General features: G+C 40.5%; 1 long non-coding RNA gene across 1 annotated transcript in view; it reads left to right on the forward strand.

The window, feature by feature from the left end:
- The first annotated feature begins 2993 nt into the window (after window positions 1-2993).
- LOC125337030 overlaps window positions 2994-20816 on the forward strand; it is a 72218-nt gene continuing 54395 nt past the window's right edge. The window contains exon 1 of the long non-coding RNA XR_007207913.1: window positions 2994-3401. This is a non-coding gene — a long non-coding RNA (uncharacterized LOC125337030). The remainder of the gene's footprint in view (window positions 3402-20816) is intronic.

A 20816-nucleotide genomic window follows, 5' to 3' on the forward strand; every position in this document is an offset into this window, starting at 1 on the left:
TCACAAGGAGTGATTTCAGGTTTCCTATCTGTTGAGCTTGACTCCCTCCTTCCCTTCCTCTCTGAGTCTTGTGTACCTGCACCGCAACTGGGACATGACTCCTTTTCAAGAGATTCAAGGAGAGACAGTTTGTTTATCCTCTCTGTGTGTTTTTGCCCTGCTATCACTAAAAGTAGGGCAAAACTTTGGAGAAAATAGTGAGGTACAAATCTAAGTGGAGATTAAAGGAAGTGAACTGTCTACCTGTCGCAAAAATCCTGGAGGTGTAACTTCGGAGCACGCAGAAAGCAAAGGAATGATATTTCATGTGTTGTTTGAATCTCCCATGTATTGCAGACTTCAATTTTAGTGTTCTTTATGGCACAACCCAAGATACTCCTGCTCTGAGGGTTTTCTGCTTTTCTTCTTCTGTAGGAAAGACAGTAATAGCTGGGGGGTATGTGGCGTCTAGGATCTGAGCATATTTTTTGGGGGAAATTAAAACTTGGGTTTTAAGTTAAACCCCAAAGCCTCCAAGGAGACAACTTCTTTTTGAAAAGCTGAGTGGGAATCTGTCCTTAAAAACTGGTTTTTTTCTTACATGTATTTTTTTCCCCTCTCAGTAATTAGAAACAAATGCTGCTGGTGAAAGAGACCAACTCTCTCCAGGATCCACACTTTTAACAGTGGCTCTGTTGCTGAAGAGCTGTGTTGAAGGTATCTTCAGGGTTTTGTTCCTCTCTTTGTGTGATAGGAGATGCCAGTGGCCTGTTGTGACATGGATCTTGATCTCCTTAAAAAGGGCTCTTGTTTCAAAACCTGGAGGGGAGATCAGCCTATTTTCAGAGGCCAGTGGGATCCAGTGAAAAGGAAACATGAATGAGGGAATATTTCTGGGTTTTGTCAGGTAACCTAGCAATAATTGCTATGCTACAACGTGCTCTAGCTACTGTTTGCCCTGCACATTAAAATGCAAATGTTTTAATGAACAGCAGCTATCTGAAAAGCTCACTGTCAGGGCAGTCCTCTGTTCTGGTTGGTGTCACTAGTGGTCATCTTGCTTTCTGGTAGATTTTTCAGTACTAGCAGCATTTTACCAATCTGATCTCATCTTCTGGTGATTTATACCTTGCATTCCGGTCTGCAATTTTTCAGTACACATCTAAACCAGATTCTCAGGGCATATGTAGCACAGTGGGCTGTGCAGAGCAGGGGTTGTGGTACCAGGGATCAAATTTAAAAGTTTGTAGTGCCTGGGACAGTCCTCACTGGTGCTGTCTGAAAAGGAAATGGAGCTCCACTTTCTGTATATTATTTTATTTCCAGCTGTGGCAAAGGGATAGACATCAAGGCAGAAAGGCTCCTAGGAACCTGAAGAGAGCATGCACAGGCATGCAGGTGCATTAATATGAATTATAAGCACATGGTTTCCCTTGCAAATGGAAACATCTCCTCTGCAAAGTGTGATAAGCCCTGGGTTCCTTTTCTGCAGCACTGCCTATAATTGCTAGGGAAAAAATGGGCTTAAATGTAAAGTTCCGAGAGCACTGCTCAGTATCCACAGAGTGGATTTTCAGCACTATTTTTAGCCTATTGCTTGCTGGGTTAGAATGCAAATAGCTGTGTGCACTCTGGAGCTGCAGAAGTCCATACAGACTGAACACAGGAGGGAAATCGTACCATCCCTCTGGTGCCTGTCCTCACTCAAGAGTGTTACATTTTTTTTTTTTCTTCATTACTGCTCAATATTCAACCTATTTGCTGCTACAGATATTTCAAGAATATGGGCTTTTGGCTACTGCTGATATTTTTATATTAATAGAGTTAGACGTTCTCCTTGTAAACATTGGTCCTCCAAAGTAAAAGGAATGGGACCAGTGCTATTCTTTGCCAGCAGACAGATTATCCCTCAAGCAAAGATCAGTCTTGGGCAGTGGGGTAAAAAAGACACACTTTTTCACAATCGAATGATCAATTAATGGCTGGAAAGCAGCTCTGAAGTGGAATGCTCTCCTAAATTGTTTTTCCAAACCTGCTTATTTTTCTTTCAATAATCTTGGGATGTGACATAATGAATTGGCGAAATGAAAATATTCCTGTTGCTTGCCACTCTACCTAAACAGTAAGATTAGAGCAACCATCTGTATTATACTTGCCTGAAGAGATATATAGGAAATATATATATATAAAAGATATCAGTGGCACCCTTTTACTCCCATTGATCTTGCTCAGAACCTAGGTAGCACCAATGTGTAATTTCTCATACATTTACTCTCAAATTAGGTTTTATTTTGGCTTGATTACAGCCTCCTTATTGCAAACAAACTCTTCAAATTCTTAGACTAAAATAATGCTGGGAAGAACAACCGTGAGTCAATGAAATTTAGAGGTGGCAGTAGGGGATCACATAAAGGCTCTGAGATCCTTAAAAACAAGGGGAACACTTCAGATACCAAAAAAAAGTTGCAATCATATATCCTGTGTGCTGGATTGCATCTAAACATGCAGCTCCTTGATTTAAATTTCCTGCCATTAACCAGCTGCTTCAGTTCAGTATTTTGGGTGTATTTCCTGCTGCAGACAAAATGGGAGAGACTCTCCCAGGAGAACCTAGTTTACCTCAGGGCAGGCTGAGGGCAATGTGTGGATAACAGTTCCAGATCATTCAGGGTATTTCAGTTTATTGGGGATTGTAACTAAAGCCCATCAGCGCTCTTCCAGTTTGGTACTGAAACATGAAGCACTTGCCTTCACTTTTGCAATAAATTTAATTTTCTCTGCAAACTGGATTTTAAGCATCATCTAACAGGAAGAAATACTTTCTTTAATGTTTCTGTTGTAAGACAAGAGTCAGTTTATATAGAAACTTCCAGCTCCTGTGAATTTAGCTGCAGAGTGGGTGATAATTCAGTCTGGGAGAGGAAAACTATTGGTGCTCTAAAATGTATGATACTGGCTAATTTTAGGACACAGCATCACAGATTTCATTAGTTCTATTCCCTGTTTCACAGCCTTTGCAATGTGCAGCTGGTTTTCATATTTGTCAGGAGTCTAACACAAAATAATTTTGCTCTCTTTGTGCGTTAGGATTCTATGAGCTCATTCTTTAGATAACTGCTTCACCACTTTGTGTTTTGGCCCCTGCATGTATCTAGGTGATAAAACCTCTTTTGCATAAGTTTCAAAGTCTCCTGATTGCTCTGAGAAGCAATCCACCTTTTGAAACCTCTGGAATGTATGAAACAGGAAAGAAGAAATCTGTGACAAGTTATAACAGCCAAGGTTAATTTTGAAGCTGTGTGTGTGTTTACTGCCTCTTAGGGGAGTATCTCGCTGTTTTGCATGCTGCTTACTTGTTTCTGGAGCTGAAGAAACACTGCTTAAAAGGATTAATTTGGCAGGCACTCCTGAGACTTTAGAAGGTAAACAACTGTTTCTTTTTTGTCAATATGGCAATTAAGGTCTGGGAGATTAAAGAAAAGAAAGTAAATGCAGTTTTGGCTTCTTCTGTAGACTGATGGCTTAGTGATCCTTTGAATATTTAATGAGATGCTTTGATGGTTCTGGAGTAGCAAAATCCAGATCAGATGTGAAAAATGGAAGAATAGTGAACTGCAAAGTGTGAGTGCCCAGAGTTAGGTGTGTGGGGTTTCTTATGCTCAAGATTGATGTCCAGACTGTTTTGGTAAATGACATCTTCAAAAGCAAGGGATGTGCTGAAGGTGTCCAGATGCCTGGAGATTTCTACATTTGGCCTCTTTTTATACCATCTTTACTGAAACTTCTGTCTAGTTCCTGCTAAAGCAAGCCATCTTCCCCACGAAGCCGGCAAAATTGTTAAAAATTTTGCCATGACTAGAACTGTGATTTTCAGAGTCAATGAAGGAGTCAGAAGTGATGTTAACTGTGATCTTTTAGCACCCTTTAAAGCTGATAGGACTGTTTCATTCTTAGATGCTTTGTCTACTTCAAATGACACAAAGTAGCCACAAAATAGGCTTTAACATCCTTTATGGGTTTTTTCCTGTAGTCTCCCATTTTGGGGAGAGCACTTATTACCTCTCCTTAAGGAGATGGCTCTCATGTCTTTTCAAATATATCTTCAGGGAATTAATTAAATTGTCTTTCTTAAAGTGGGTGGGCATTTAGAAGAGCTTTAATTTGAAATCAGAAATTAAAAAGGTCTGAAGTTAATTCAGAATGCTTTTTATATGACAATATAGCTGGAGAAGCTGTCAGAGTGTTACCTGTGTGTAGTGGGAGGACAGCTCTAATTTTAATAATTTTCTTCCCCATTTTTCCCCCTGCCCCAGTGCTGTTCCTTCTGTTTTCAATCCCAAATCTGATGCTTTTTTTGGAGTGGGAAAGAGATGAACCTTTGAAGAAGCAGAGCAACAGAAATCCAGGTTTTGAACAAGACCCTAATATATCCCTTAGGGAGCTCTTCGTGCCTTTATTTTGGCACACTAATGCTTTTAAAGTGGCAGCGCTGGCTTCAGGCCCTCTGGATCTTCTTCGTGACAAATTCAGGGAGAAATAAATGTGATTGCTTTTCTGGCTAAGTGAAGAAGTTTATTCATTCTTAATTGCCTCCCTTGACCTCTTCTGCTTCATCAAATTGGAGAGCAACGTAAAGACAGCCACACTTCACTTCACTTCCCAAAGAACTTGGTTGTTTTCCAGAAGGAAATGAGAGGGTCTCCAGTTGTAGCTAATTTGGTGAGACACAGGCTGGGAGAGCAGACAGGGAAGTGGATGAAGTGTGGCTGTATCATCCAAAGGGTGGAGATCAGTCACCTGAGGTTGAAATTGTTGCTGGGTATGCGTTGTCTCCCTAAAAGATCAGTACTGATGCCAACACTGTAAATATCTTTATTTGCAAGCTGGGTGATGAGACACAGTTCACTCAGCAAATACCTGTACAATAGTAAGCTGTTCTGTGTCCTTTTGCTCTCTAAAACACACTGGGGCACTGTTTAAACTGGTCTCTTAAATTTTATTGGATTTGTTGTTGTGTTTGGTATTTCTCTTACATAATGAAAGTGCTTTTGAAACAGCAAATCTCAAAGTAGGAATGAAATGGCCACCCACCATCTTCCTTATGCTCATCCATAGGTTTGGGGTTTAAAAAAAAAATTATTTTATTTTAAAATGAAAGATTTGAAGCCAAGCATACAGCCATAATCTCACTGGTGGCTACATAAAAATATCATTGTCCTGGATGAATGCTCTTGAGATTTTAGTGGCTGAAAGATGACTTCATAAATCCCTACTTTATTAAGATGTCTCTTGAATGTCCACGCAGTTTTGTGAACAGTAAAAGATGAGCACTTACTAAAGGGCTTACACCAGGTATGAAGCTTCTTTCTTTGACCAAAAGGCACTTGTGAAAATAGTTTGTAGTGCTTTGAAAAGAAATACGAAAGAATTCATAGTTATTGTAAAGCTTGTGTGCGTGAAATTGTTTCTTTTTTCCCTCAGCTGAATGTTCCTGGTTGAGTTATTCCCAGTTCTTTCAATTTCCTTGCTCTTCCCAGCGCATCAAGTCACGCTTTGCAATTAGCACTTGTGACCCACGTAAAAAGACAAAGTTCTCCAGCTCCCCAAGTGATCCCTGCACTTCAGCTGGGTAGGAGCAGCCATGGCAGTGCTCTGAAATAAAAATGCAGAGGAGAAGAAGACAATGACAGTGCAGCAAGGAAAAAAAAGACAAATCTACCTCTGCCAAAGCACTCAGAGTGTTTCCTCCTGCCCTCACAGTGTTCATGTGCTTTGCCTTAACTACGTTTTGCACTAATGTTTTCTGCATTACCTGTTGGGGAGCTACAGCAGAGAGAGCCTTTCCCAGGGTGTGTGAAGCTCCAGAAACTCATTAGGGCAGCAGCCCCGCAAGGCAGTGCTGGGAATCAAACTGTGAAATTACAGTTCCTGAGGGGCCCTGGGCACAGCCGTGAGCTACTGGAGCTTTCCAGGGATGGAGACACCCAGTCAGCACAACAAATGATGCTGAATCCCCGCAGCTGCTCTGTATTTATTCTGTAATTTATGCTCCAGGGGGTGGAATCACAGAAGAAAATTCCTTAAGGAAGTTTTTTGGCCAAGTTCAGAGAGTGACAAATTTTATTTCTGTGAGCAGAGGAGTAGAAAGGATTTTTTTCCTGTTTGGTTGTTTGTTTTTTTTCCTATGATTCTCTTGTCCCTGCTTTCCTTCCCCTAAATCTTGGAGGAGTTTTTCAGACCAGTGAGGAAAGTAGTTTAAGCACATTGAAGTGGAGGAAATTGTTACTTGACTACAATACATACAGGAACAGATTCTGAAAATAAATATACAGAGTTGAGGGGCTTCCACTCCTACAGATTGCATGGGAAGCCAGGCAGGGTCATATGAAAGATTGCAGGTATGCGAAGCTGAATCATGAGCAGAATGTGCAGTGCACACATTTCAAATGAATTTATAAACTAATATTCGAAATGTGGGGAAAATGTACAAATGGTTCAGAAAATGCTAACTTCCCTTTCATCCCACTGGGACTTTACCTTAATTATGGGTGGATCTGGCGGTTTCAGTGTTGCTGTTGAGGAAAGCACAAAGTTACTGGAGAGTTTTCATATTTTTGGGTCCATCTCCTAGCAATAAAATGGCCCAAATTACAAAAATATTCTATCAGGAGGCTTAAAGCAGCATCCCAGGAAAAATACTGAAGAATTGACATATCATGTAACAATATTTATGGAATATCGATGTTTGAGTGACTGACTTTGAGTAGTCATGTATTTTTTTCATTGATTTGGGTATGTGACCCCAATTGTGTCTTTCATATAGGCACGTGTCAAAAAATTTTTCCTTTTGTAATTAATTTCACTACTCTAGGAAATATCAAATTCTATATAGTTATTTTCTAGCACATCTGACACTGCATTTGGAACTGTGGGCCTGAAGCAAGAAAAAACAGGGAGACTTTGATTGAATAATTCCTTCCAGGTTGTAACAGGAATCGCAAACCATTTGTCCAAACACATTTTTAAAATATAGGTAGGAGGGGAGTCATGGTTAGGGTATCAATCTAATTTCTGTGCGTGTGTAATTGTGAATTTTTTGGACAAAGTATTAATTGAATAATTGTTATTCACTATAGATGAAACAAAAAGATAATTCAAAGCATTCTCATTGTAAACATTGCCATAAAACTATTTTCAGGGGAGGAAGAGGAAGCAAAGCTGCTGAGGATATAAAAGGAAGCTGTCTGTCTCTGGAGGCCTGTTGGATGACAAAGGCATTACAAGATTCAAGCAGTGCAATTAAGACAGTTACAAAAATCAAAATAAAAAACCGACTTTTAATTGTAAATGTAGTTAACTACTGGAACTAGCCAATTCTAAAGATGAGGCAGAGCTGCTATCATTTATTGTCTTCATCTTTATTCATCTTATGCAGAGAGTAAGATTAAAGATTGTAATGACCTCTTCTGCTCTTGCAGTCTGTAAGTCCTGGCTTAATAACTTTGGGACACACTGTGAAGGTGACAGGAGATGCCTGGCAGGCTGTGGTCAAAGCAGGATTTGAAATGGTGAACCTTTAATAGAGGAAAAGCCTTTAAATGGAAGGCACATTAAAGCGTTTGTGGCGAAAAGTAAAACTGCAGAGCGTTTTAATTTAGTTTAAATGTTGCTGCCTCTGTGTATTAGAATTTATCTTGCAGATAGTTTTCACATGGAAATTGCAGTTATTACTTTCAGTACCACAGGATGCCATTGAATGTACTCTATGTCTCACTGGTAATTGGTAGGCAGTATTTAGGATCTGTTGCTAGTGAGTTATTTACGGGCTTTTGTGCCAAAACTGAGTTTGTAGGAATAGCGTGGCGCCGGCTGGCTGGGGAAGAGGCTGTTTTGTGAATAAACCTGTAAGATGAAGGCGTATTTCTGCTGGTGTGTTTTTTCTCAGCTGGAAATGAAGCAGCTTGAAGGATTAATTAGGATTGAAGAAGATAAGGGGCTGTCTGCAGGAAGCACATAACAGGGTGCCTTTTGGACACCAGGTGCTTTTGAAGTTCTTGATCAGAAGTAGATTTAAGCCCGTAATTGCTCAGCTTTTGAGGAGTTTCTAGGCTTGAGATTTGCTGCATTTGGAGTGTTGTGGAAGAGAGATACTTTCCCTCAGTTATTACCACAGTCAGGCTCTGTGTTTAGCCCTGTTTGCCAGAGGTCTTCACCTTTTTGAATACAAGTACTGAAAAGTTGGGTTGCCTATGGTGCGTCATATAATTTTGCTCTTTATAGCACTGATGGCAGCTAAGAGAGCAGAAATAGTGAGGTATAATTAAAGCTTTGCTTTGTTATTGCAGTCTGATTCATGTGAAATGTCTCTGTCACCCCAAGAAAGGCGTCTCTCACCAGGCTTGAGAAATCCTCCAGAGTTCTGATGAGTTTGTGTGAGCACTTGGGTGAACGGCTCACCTCAGCAGAAGGAATCACACACTCCAGCAGGGTTTTTTTAGTCTTTGACATCAGTTTTGCCTGCCATAAAACCAAGTTTAAATTGTAGGGTCCCAGATACCTCTGTTTCTGACTGTGATGAAGACTGGCTGCATGGCAGGCACAGGCCAGTTCCCAAAGAAAGGAGCAGAATAACAACCGAAGTGTGAAGATGGCCATTGCTCTCGGAAATGCAACCTCTTCATTCTGTGTTGTTAGGGTTTTTTCCCTTTTAAGGGTTTGGTTTTTCTAGCTATTTAACACAGGGAGGGTGTCATGTTTAATACCAAGTTTAATTATTTGAAGATAGTTGATATTAAATGGGATTTCCGATCTCACAGAGTGGCACAGAATGGAATTTACCCTTAAAAATACAGCAATTGCAATATAGAGTCCAGTCAGGTGCTTTCCAGGCTGCTTTTTGGAGCTGCCAAAAACCTTTTCAGCTCCCTTACCCCACTGCTGTGGCCTGGGAGAAAAGTAGGGCTTTTTCACTCCACTTTTGGGAATATGCAGGCACTGTAGTGCAGAAAGTGCTTTAACCTTGTAAATCCGTGTGCCACAAGGTTGGGTCTTGCCTGTTTAATGTCCAGCACAAGGTTCTTATTTGGAAAGGAGAATGTGTTAAAAGTCACCTGAGCTATGGGTTCCATCCATAACAAGGACAGGGCATTGGAGAGCTTCCTCTGGCAGTGCAGAACTCCTGAAGGTGAACATCCCAAATAAAATGAAGAGGCCTTCATGCCTAAAGGGACTGAGGAAAACACACGAGTTGCCTGACAGTCCTAAATGTGATGAAAACCGTCCACTGCAGGGGATGTTACTGTAAATCTTTGTCTGCCTGGCAGATTTACATCTACTTGCTTCCATAAAATCCACTGTTAATGGCACAACACCTATTAAGCTGAGGTGTGTCTAGGTATACTATATCACTGTATTTTACTGGAGAGTTTGCATTATTCCCAGTGTTTCAGTGCTTATATTAGGAGGTTATTCAGACTGAAAATATAATAACTTTTTCCTGCTTCTCAAGGACAAGATTTTATTTCTGGGCCACCATTCAGGAATGACAGGCAAAATATTGGAAATAATAAGGCTGAAAAATACTGTGCTCCAGAACGGATGAGATTTATTGAGACATGTGTTCGGTTACTTGAAGGAGGCATTAATAAGGTGCCAGCCAGATTCTTATGTTTTGTTAGTTGCTTTTCTGCCTTCTTTTCTGCTGTTTTGGGTGGGGTTTTTGCATGTCCCAGTAGCAGTTGCAGAATTGAGAAGGGTTATATACAGAGAACATGATGGATATTTGCATCAAATTAATTCTAGCAGTGAAGGCCTTGGAGGAACAAAAACCTCTGCCTCAACACAAAAACTAGAGGTGAAATAATTGAAAGTAACCCGGTAGAAGTTCCCTTCCTTTCTCTCAGTTTTGGGGTGTTTTAGGGCATCCACACTGTGAAGAGAAGCTGTGGCATCAGTTACCTATGGAATTTACAATTAAACTGACCCAGCTTTTGCCTGAAATTAGTGGAGGAAGAAGCAGAATTGAAGGGATAACATTGCAAGGAATAAAGTCAATGTCCTGGAGGCTGCTTCCCTGGTACTTCCATGAGGAATATCAGTGCTCCTGAAGGAGTGATGTGCCATTCTCTCCCTTCAGAAGTTTCTAAACACTGTGTGATGTAGAAGGGGTTTGGAGAAGTTTTTTGTTTCTTCAGTAGCAGACTTGTAAAGCAGAATTTCTTTCTGAGACTGCCAATATGCTCCTAGATTTTCTTGTGGTCCTAATCCCTCATCCTGTGCCATACAGCCAGAAAGCTGTGTTACACAAAAATGGCTAAAAGACTCTCTAGTCTTTGAAGGGATAAAATATGCTATGACATCTGCCCATCGGCTGCCGGCCAACAAAAAACAACAAAACACAAGTTTTGTGGTTTGGGTTTTTTTTTTTTTTTTTTCATTTTTGCAAGCACAGTTCAGTTATCCTTCCAGCAGAATCTGGAAAGAAACCCCATAAGAAAACGAGGATGTTGGAGAGCAGCAACAGTAACTTGAAGCAAAAAGAATTTCATATTTAAAGAGCATGACAGCCCTTTCCCAATATATTTCTCCAATATAAAAAGCAAATGTGATGTTTTCTTTTTGCAAAAACTGAAGCACAGAGACAACCTCTACAAGAAAGTTTCACCTCTTGATTGGAAAGGAAAGCTCAGTGAGCACAAAAAGTCTGTGTTCTGCACCAAGAGAGGCTTAAAGGTCAAGATGAATGCAGTAATAACTGAGGTATTCTCACCTCGGCATGACCTGGCTGCTGCACCATTTAAGATAAAAATCACATCCCATGGCGTTGTACAGTAGCAGGGTGGTCTCCTGCTGGGAGCTACTGGCAAAGGCCGTGCAGAAGAATTGACACTAAAATGTCACAGCAGGGGAGAGATTTGCCAAATCTGGCTCTGAATTGCTCTCCTGCCAAAAATGCATAAATCTGTAGTTCTGGGAGCATGTGGAGAGAGGGAGCACTTTCCACAGTGCCAGAGAATGGAAATATGTGGTGTGAAATGAGCTAACAGGGATGTCCCAGACACTGGAGAGATTTCTGTTCTTCCCCTGGGGAATTTAATCATTTTTCAAAATTGCAAGTTTAATTTGTAGGCACGACCTTGGGAAAGATTATTTGCTTTGCTCTTCTATGAAAGCAAATCTAGATACTAGGTGGGGGATGTTTTCGGGTTTCTTACTTTGAAAACCTGTCATTTATGGATTCCTCAGTTCTGTGAGCTGTTTCAAAGCCATTCATAAAAGGGGTATAGCAAATCAAGCAGGTTTTGTTTTTTTTTTTAAGAGAAATGATAAATCCTCTACTCTGATGCCATACCTCCACTGGCAAACTTTTTGGAAGTTTGAAAAATCAAAAAGCCATGGTCACTGCTGGCATTACCTCTGTTTCAGCTGGTTTTAGAAGGGCTGTAGTGCACAGTAAATGTCAAGAAATTCACCCATCCTAGTCCACGTGAAATTGCAGCATTTGTGGGCCCTACTTATGTGAGGGACCTGAGATCCAAAGAGCTGGTAGGGGAGGCTTGTACAATTGCACTAATCATGCAGCATTGAAGGGGGACTCACCGATTTACTTGTTTTCCACCAGACTTCTCTTTTTTCTGTGCCATTAGAGTGAAATGGGAGATGCCTATAGATATTCCTTCACAAGTAACAATGCTTAGCTTCTTTGCTGGCTTCCATGTGCTCCACAGCCATGCTGTCCTTATTTTGCTGTGATTCCATTGATAATTATGGTGCTGAATTTTACAAGGAGGGAGATTGAAGGATGGGAGGGAAACGATGTCCTCAGAATAGCTAAAGGGACAGTGGCAAAGTGGTGTTTAGTCACTATCTCCTCAGTTATCTGCTAATTCACACCTCCCCTTTGCTCTCCATGCTCCCTTTGCCATTTTTGTACAAGCTGCCTGTTCTTCATGGTAGTTAAATAGGTAGGTAAATAAAGCAAATTATTTGCATAGCAATGTACGTTTCTCCTGGTATCTGCTCCCCTTCTGCTTGCACAAGGAGAGCAAAAGACTGATTCTGTTCTGACCTTTCAGTAAATTAACTCAGCTCACCTCTGTATGTTTGCCTTCCCTGCCACACATACCTGGTTACGTTTTCAATTACCTTCTTTGCTACTCACATTATTTTTCCTTAAAATATGTGGTTCCTCAGAATCCTCTGTTGAGCCCGCGCTACTTTGTGAAGAGAGATCCTTCTGAAGACAGGCTAGCTCTGAGAAAAACATGTCCCAGCAGCTGTAGAGCTGGGCTTACCTATTTGAACATGAAATATTTTCAGTCTGAGCTGCACCATCCTTGGGGAAATGGTAAAAATGCCTTTACTAGCAATTAACTGGGAAACAGGTGTCTGTAACTTCACTGCCAGGACTTATCTTCCTTCATGAAAGGAAGAGGAGAAACAAAGAGAGGGAAGATGAAATATGTGTAAAGGAAAAAAGGAAAGAGAGGAAATCCTTTTTGTGAGGTATGCTGTGTTTAATCTCTTTGTGCTGCACCGCTGCCATCAAGAAGTTCATATTTTGAAAGAAGAAAACACTGCCTCTGTAAAGTAGAAAAGATTTTTCGGTTTTGTTTGTATTTATAGTCCTGTGAGGAATACTTTAGGTCAGATTCTTTTTCCCATTGTACTTTTGATTTGTGAGATTTGCCTGATTTCTTTTTAGTACGAAGGAAAAGTTTGTGGTAATTAAAAGGCAAATACTACTTGTCCTTTCAGGAAGAATTGCCAGTACCAGTAGGAGGTATTTCTGGTGGATGGTGCTGTCAAAGGACTCAGCAAATCTGGGATTTAGTGCTTATTCTGCAACAGATTTCTCTGTGACCTTGAACAGGGCATTCCGTTTCTGTGTGCTTCAGATCTGCACTTGTCACACAGGGATAATGGTGTGTGCCTCTCCACAAGGTTGCTGTGAGGATAAATGCAATTAAATAATGCAGGATGCCTGGGTGCTGCTGAAGTGATGCCACCAAAGGCACCGAACGGAATTAAACTCAGGGTTAATTCTTCTCACAGTTACATATGTTCGAATTGATAGTTGCCTTGCTGAATTTGTTAAGATTAATAGTGCATGGCAGAAAATCAACACTTCCCAAACTGGCTTGCCCCAGAACTCAGGTGGAGGCAAACAGCCTTGTCTGTCCCTCCTCTATTTAACCACAGATGTGATGCTGCTCTTGTTCCCTCAGGAGCTGGGGTGGATTTGCACTGTACAGAGGAGGAAAATGGGCAGAATAAGCTGCAGAGTTCTTAAGCCATCTCTTTTTTTCCTCTTTTGTCCTCCTGCCCCAAGGCCATGGCTCCCAGGAAGCCACAATTTGTCACAGTTTTGTGGCACTGGACCATTGCTGCCTGACAGGATTTTGATATTGATAGACCAGCTTACTGCTATTGAGGAAAAGCATTCTGTAGTGGCACAAAGCATTTATTCCCACTATGGAATGCTTATTTGCATAACATGGAAAATTATGAGATTTATTTGCAGAGTTGGAATCCCTCAGATATACTCTAAATATAATTACAAGAACATATAAATATATTTATACCACGGTTTCAGGATCTTGGCACCACAAATCTTATTTCCTTGACTGTGAAAATAAATGCTTTAGAAGAGAAATAAATCATTAATTTCTGCTCTTGACTCAAGAGTTAAACACATAGGATATTGGCCTGAAAAACAATTGATCCACTGTCCCTTGGCACACTGTGATGCAGTGGGACATCTCAAATGACATTTCATGGAAATATCTGATTTTGCAGAAATCAGTCTTTGCAGAAGGGTGGAAATAATACTTTCATGAGAGTTTGGGATTATAGTTAAAAAGATACTGCTTAAGCAATATTTTGTGTTTTCAATTGATTCCTTTGGTTAATAGGTGGGACATGGGTTTTCCCCACTGAGGCTCAAAAATTGTAGAACTCTGTTAAAAGGTGTGGGGGTTTTTTGTTTGGCTTGGTTTTTTCTGTTTTGTATTTTAAATTGTCCAGACAGTAAAGTGGAGGCGTGTAGAAGGTTCTGTTGTCCTTGCACAGCATTGATTTTGTCCAACCACAACCTAAGGTTGTCTAATTAGTTCTGATAAAATAAAAGTGAATACGACACCAGTGTTAACACTGAATTGATTCATATTTGGGGACAGGCTTTAGTGTCTTTGATAGAGCTGGGACTCACCTTGGTCATAGTAGTCTATACTCTTTATGTATATTTTCCTGCAACATGAAACCTGATTTATCTGTGGAGGCTTTGTTTGCAACATGGGATTTTCTTTCCAAAGTTGCTGTGAATTCCCAGGTGTGGCTCTGATCTTGCTTGGGGTCTGTCACCACCCAGAATTAACATGCAGTTTGTTGGCAGGTTTATGCATTTTAAGTTTCCCCAAACCAACTAATCTGACTCTTTGTTATTTTATCAACTGAAGTCATAGAACTCTCACAGAAAGCTTTGAGCCCAGGAGCTGTGACTAAATTAGGTGATCTTTAAAGAGGAAAAAAAACCAAAAAAACAACCAAAAAAGCTCCACAACAAAAGAGATCAGAACTTAAAACATAAAAAACCCTCCTGTTATTGATTCAAGGATTTGCAAAGAAGGAGAAGCTGCTTTAAACAGTAATTTGTTGGGATTGATTGGGCTTGCAGCTTGAGATTTGAGTCTTATTTCTCATCTACATTTATCTGGTTTGAACTCAAAGCCTTGGACATTGCTCATCCTTTTGTCCTTTAGACTGAAGAGGACCCTGTTGTGAGATTAGGTAGCATTAACACAAAAGTTGCCATGATCATCTCTGCTTCCAACTTCCTCTTTGAAAAGCAAAATACATTCAATTAACCTATCCCCATCTTCTTAATAAATGTTCCTTTTTGTGGCTCTCTGAACCTCTTTCAATTGTTCCTCATCCTCCTGGAAGGCTTGATGCCAGCTGCCCAATATCTACAATTATATAGGAAACAGAGCAGCAAGTATGGAATGAAAATATCAGTAACAGTTTAGTGCAGGTAACTCTAAGAGGTCAGTTTAGTTGTAGGTAGGCTGAGCAGTGTATCTGGGTGAAGTGAGAACTGCTCTGTCTGTTCCCAGTAAATTTTGTGGCACTTAGGAAGTGTTTGATGGCAATAATTCAGCTGTTAAATCCATATTAAATGGATATTACAACCTAGCAACAGGATGGATACAAGAGCAGATGCTTGTTCAATTTTCAGCAGTATGATTGCTCATTGCCCAGCTCGAGTTTTACATCTACTTAGATGCAACAACAGAAAATTAATTGCTGAATATCACTGTTTCTTACTGGTGTAAGGCCACTATATTATTACTATTAGTAGTAGTAATAGTAGTAGTATCCTGTTCAGCAAAATTTTGCAATCCATTTCTTGTTTTCAAAGGATCATTTGATTAAAGCAGCTGCTTAAATCTCACTGATTTCAGAAATTCTAGTGGAATGCCAACATTTGGTCAATGTTCTTCTCAACAGGAACGCTTCCAGAAATCAGCTTTCAGTGTACATTTGTATTTTTTGTGCATACCACAGCCCCAATTACCCACTGATGTAAATGAGGGAAAATTGTTAGGTTAGGCCCACTTACACCAGCAGGAAATCTGGTCTGGGATTTGCTGTGATGAGCAAAAATATGTGTACATGCTGGAGTTAATTTTACAAAGCTGGCCCAGCATTGCTGCCCAGGGGTAGGAAAGCATAAATACCACAACAGGGGTAGGGATGCAATGTTATTTGACCACGCTTGTTCTTCCAAAAAAATCCCCCAGAGGAAAGAGCATAAATTGAACAAATCTATGTCTTTTTTTATCGTGTACTTATTTTAGCAGGCAGAATAATCACATAGCTAATTTTGAGGTTTGCATGTCAGGCAGCAAACATCACTGCTCAATACCTTTAGTCAACAGATAAAACTGTTTGCTTCTAATTTTCTTCACATATTTCCAAGACGTTGTGCAAATAATGAGGATGTTCTGTGATTATTTCACAGCACAAAAACACACCCGAATTTACCAGAATAAGTATTTGGGAAATACTGTTTGGCTGTCTCTGAAAATCCATGTTATTACTTGAACAAAAATGTAGTTTTTAGAAAATTTATACTATGTCATAAGAGGGGCATTTAGATGTTGTGGTTTTTTTTTTTTTTTTTTTTTTTTTTTTTTTTTTTTTTTTTTTGCACAATTAGAATTAAATATACTGTATAATTTTCCAGTTATGCAGCTTTGGCTGGAATATTCTTTCTTTTTTGTTTGGTTTTATTTTGAGTTGATTCCTTCAAAATACATGCCAGCAAGCAGGGATTTTCTTTCTGGCTCATCTGCTGGTAAGCACATTGAACTATTTCCAGAATAAAGAACCTGGATAAACAGTAGCTCCACCATGGCCAGGTGACTGTAATATCAGCTGCAAATACTCCAAAGCAAGAATTTTGCTGGATGCCTGTTTAGGAAATCCATGTGGCCACATTGCACCGGATTTTGGCCAGTTTCCTAGAAATTTGTGGTGTATCGATTTCAAACCTCAGCCATGGCCGAGTACTCCTGGTGCACGTACAGAAGAGAAATGCTCCTGCCTGCAGTAGCATTTAATTTTTTACTGATACACTGTAAAGCTTTATGGAGCAGAGCTGTAATACAGCACTGAGGTGCTCAGCCCGTCGTGCTGCTGCCATCATTCAGCTGAGGGCCCTGCGTGGGCGTGATCCAGTGGGTAATGGGCTGTGCCACTTCAGCTCCACTCCTGGACTTTATTGTTCTCCCCACCTTGCTGACAGCTGCTTCGTGGTGTGCAGAGCTTTGGGGAAGCCAGGGTAGGAAACAAACTCTCCAGTCTTCCCCTCATCACATGGATCAGTGTTCTGGTGGGTAGAGGAGGTCTTCACCCACCCTCCTTCACCCTCCCTGCTCGGTGAAGCTCCAATTCGCAGATTCAGAGCAGGTTCAGCCTCCCAGAGCAGAGGTGTGAGAAAGCCCATCTTCTTCTTTTGATTAATGCTAATAGGATTTGTGACCATAAAGCACCACACAGGGAGCTGAGAGTCTGTGCCAACACGATTTTTTTTATTCTTTCTTCTGTTGCTTTATGCATTACCTTTCATAAGCAGACAACAGAATTCATTCTGCACAGTTGAAAGAATCAACACCAGCAGGGGGCAAGAAGGGGTCTGCATCAAATTAAAGTCATTTACTGACACATGTAACCATCTCTCTGTGCCAGGAAATGTGTTAATGATGCAGAGTCTGTCAGCTTTGGGCCATCAGCTGAAATCAGACCCAAGCTGGCAAGGACCAACACTCTTTGCTCTCTGTTAGTCATACAGGACATGGTGTGGAAATAAATTGTCAAATCTGTCCTGTTGGACTGTGAGCCTTTGTGTTAAGGGCATCAGGCTGGTTTTGCTTCCTGCATGTGCTCTCTTAACTGAGCTGAAAAGCTTAGAGCCTGATCCCAAACCCAATGAGATCTCTTGAAGGATGATTTCTTTCAGTGGACTTTGCATGCATCTCTTGCCACTGCTTTAATCTGAATGACCCTTTAGCTTGTATCTAGAGGGTGGCTCAGTCCTGATATCAGAGTGCTGATGCTGGGATAACCATTCATATTTAAAAAAAAACTACAGAAGCAACTGATGTGGAGATTATACCGTCCTCAAATCCCTGCTCTAGATAATAAGTATAAAACTTTTGTCCAGTGCTCTGGGGTTTTCTTGATTTTTGGTTTTTTTTCATTACTAACAACATGCCCTTGAAACAAAATATAATTCAAGAATATTCAAAAAGTTGAATCTGTGGTAGGAATACATTCCATTAAAAATTATTTCTAATTTTTGGCTGGAAAACTAGGAATTTCCAACCAATTTTTAGACATTTCATAAGTTCCTGCCTACCTGGAACTATCCTTAAATTGTCTTTACATGCAGGAAAGTAAATTGAAGCTAAAAAATATCCCAGAGCCTTGTCATTTCAAAGCCTGGTCTTCCATGTCGGTCGTGATGTGCTGCCATTATTCAAGAGGCAGATTAGGCAATCATCTTAATAAAATGTGAATAAGATGAATGCAGAAATATCAGGTGCTGCTGGGGCATACTTCACTAAGCAAAGTATTTGCAGTTACTATTAAGTAGGATGTAAGTCAATAGAGTACCTGAACAGAAGGTGCTGTATATTGTTGTTCCTAGAAAATTTGGAGTAATTGCCTTTATTATTAAAATGGATGGCTTCTTCTATATCTGAGTGCTCCCTTCTCCTCTGCCTTTCTCCCTCCCTGTAGTAAATGCCATCTAATTTATAGTGGTATACAAAATTACTTGGCCATCCAGGATATATTTACTGTGAGGAGGTGTAAGTGGTAGTAAAGGAGGAAGAAATTTGCTCTGTGGGTTTTTGTTGGGCTTTGCTTTTAAAAATTTTTTTAACATGGGCTTCTTTTTAGATGTAGTCCATAACTGAGTGGGAGGGGTTGAGTGAATCTGTAAGATTTCCATTTTACTCCTCTTTGGGAGGTAAGTATGTTAAATAACTCTTCCAGGCCAAATGTATTGTTCCCTTACAACTGTTGGTTACTATTGTGGTGATGTGATGTAGTCATAAATCCAGCAGCTGCCATCCTCAGAGGGACTGTGATTCCTGGCTTCTGGCCTAAAACCTGGGAATCTTCTACCTCAAGGAGGTAAATGTCTACAATCTCATGTTTCCTTGTTTTCTGGTGGGATTTTGAAGCATAATATGGTGTCTCACAGGTGCACAGTACCCTCAAATGAGGTGTTCTGTCACCCTGGCTTTGCTAACGGGCATGGAGTGTAAAACAGCCCTTAAAACACCTCCAAGAGCAGTGTGTGTTTTGTGGGTGTCTGGCAGTGAGTGAAGCCCCAGTTCTCTGCACCTATCAGCCAGAGAAGGTGTCATCTGCAGCAAATCTATCCCCACAATGACAGCAGGCAGGCAGACAGACAACTGTCTGCTTCATGTGTTTTGTTCAGATGCTGTTCTGTGAAGGCAAAGGAATTTTTTTCTCCCTATCTCTCTTTTTCGTTGAAAGTGGATGTTAAAAGGCGTGGTTGACTCTACTTTTCTGTCCATTTTCCTTAGGCAAGTTGCTTTTAACTTCAATGCAATTCCTAGAAATGCAGCCTGTCAGTGTGACTTGTTACTTGGATTTTAAAGGACAGAGACAAATCTAACTCTGGCTCACACTGACTTGAATTAACTCCTTTGTTAATCTGAGGTGTGCAAGGCTTACAAAGAAAAGGTTTTGCTTTCATTTCTTCTATCTAGGAATCTCTAGTGCCTTGACTTGCTCTTTTTTTTTTTTTTTTTAATGCCAATAAAAAATTACATCCAAGACTTACCAAAATACTGCATGTTTGTGTTATTCTAGGTGAAATTATTTGTGCTTTTCTTTCTCAGTTTCTTTGTTTGTTGGTTTGGGGTTTTTTTTTATGTCAGGTGAAGCATTACAAGGATACTAATTCTCTTCTCTGCATGATTTCAGATTTATTAAATACAAAATAAAGTTCAGATTTGCTTCATGAGCGCTAAGAAAAAATTCCTTATACTTATTTCCCCTTTGTTTTACCTTTTCCAGCACTCTTCGTACCAAAGTCTGAGCTTTGTGATTAAACAAAACACTTGTATTGAACCAACTACCTAATATTTTAAGGATTTAGAATGAGTTTCAACTGTAGTTATACCCAGTTTCACCCAAAGAGGCTTATGGTAAAATGGCTTTTATTTCTTGCCAGAAATTCAGCATTGCCCAAGGTTTTACTGTGAGACTAATGTTTGACTGGCCTAAGTAAAAATAGTGTGCTTGTTTTGGCTCCTGTGGCCTGAAAGGGGGAGCTCCCTTCCCTCTCTCCCCCGTTCACGTTTAGGGCAGGTGGATCATCTTCTCAGCTTCAGGATTCTTCTGACAAAATTGCTGGGGGGAAAAGAGTTATTCCCTGCTTCCTGCTCTGTGTGGTTCTGAGACCAGAACAGCTTTTCAGATTTATTTCTGGATTTGCTGAGAAGTGGCTGGTCTTTCTAATGTTAAGGGTTGAGAGCCTTATTTTAGATAATAGAAATATGGAGCATAATATTCAGAGTGCACTGGGGTAGGTCAGTGAGTACAATAACACTGCTCTGTAGTCCTGTCAGGAATCAGCAGCAGATTTGTCCCTCAGCCACAGTGTCTGTCACTGATAGTGCTGCCCTCTCCTTTCCCTTGCATCCTCCCTCCCTCCTGCTCTCTGTTCCCCTCACATGAAGCAGCTACAGGACTGACAATGAGAAATACATTGCCATGTGTCACCTCTGAGATCTGGTCATCAAACATGTTAAACCACTCGCACAGGATGAGCAGGGGGTTGGAATTTTCCTTGTAATTTGATTTTATTCTTCCTTTTTTGTTGTCTGTTAAATCTCTGAAGTGCTTCCAATCTGTCTAAACTCAAGTGTGTCTCTCGGCTTGAAATACTTTATTCACGGCTTTGTGCAGCAGTGTAACTCCGTATAGCTCAGCTCCTGGAATGGGTTCAGCAGGGAGACACCAAAAGGGCTGGAGAAATTCTCCTGCTTGGCTTGTTAAGCATAGGGGAGAGATGAATTTGGGGTACATTTAGGGACAGCCTTCTCCTACCTGTATGGAGTCTGTGGAGAAGATGGAACCAGACTTCACAATGGTACATGGTGCAGAGATGAGAGGCAATGGGTTCAGCTTGAAACAAGGGGTTCAGACAGGATATAAGGAGAAAATTTTTCCCCATGAGGACAAAGAGCAGGTGCCCAGAGCAGTTGTGCAGTCTCCAGCACTGGGATGTTCCA

The sequence above is a fragment of the Corvus hawaiiensis genome, chromosome 2 (assembly GCF_020740725.1).
Source record: "Corvus hawaiiensis isolate bCorHaw1 chromosome 2, bCorHaw1.pri.cur, whole genome shotgun sequence".
NCBI classification, from domain to species: Eukaryota; Metazoa; Chordata; class Aves; order Passeriformes; family Corvidae; genus Corvus; species Corvus hawaiiensis.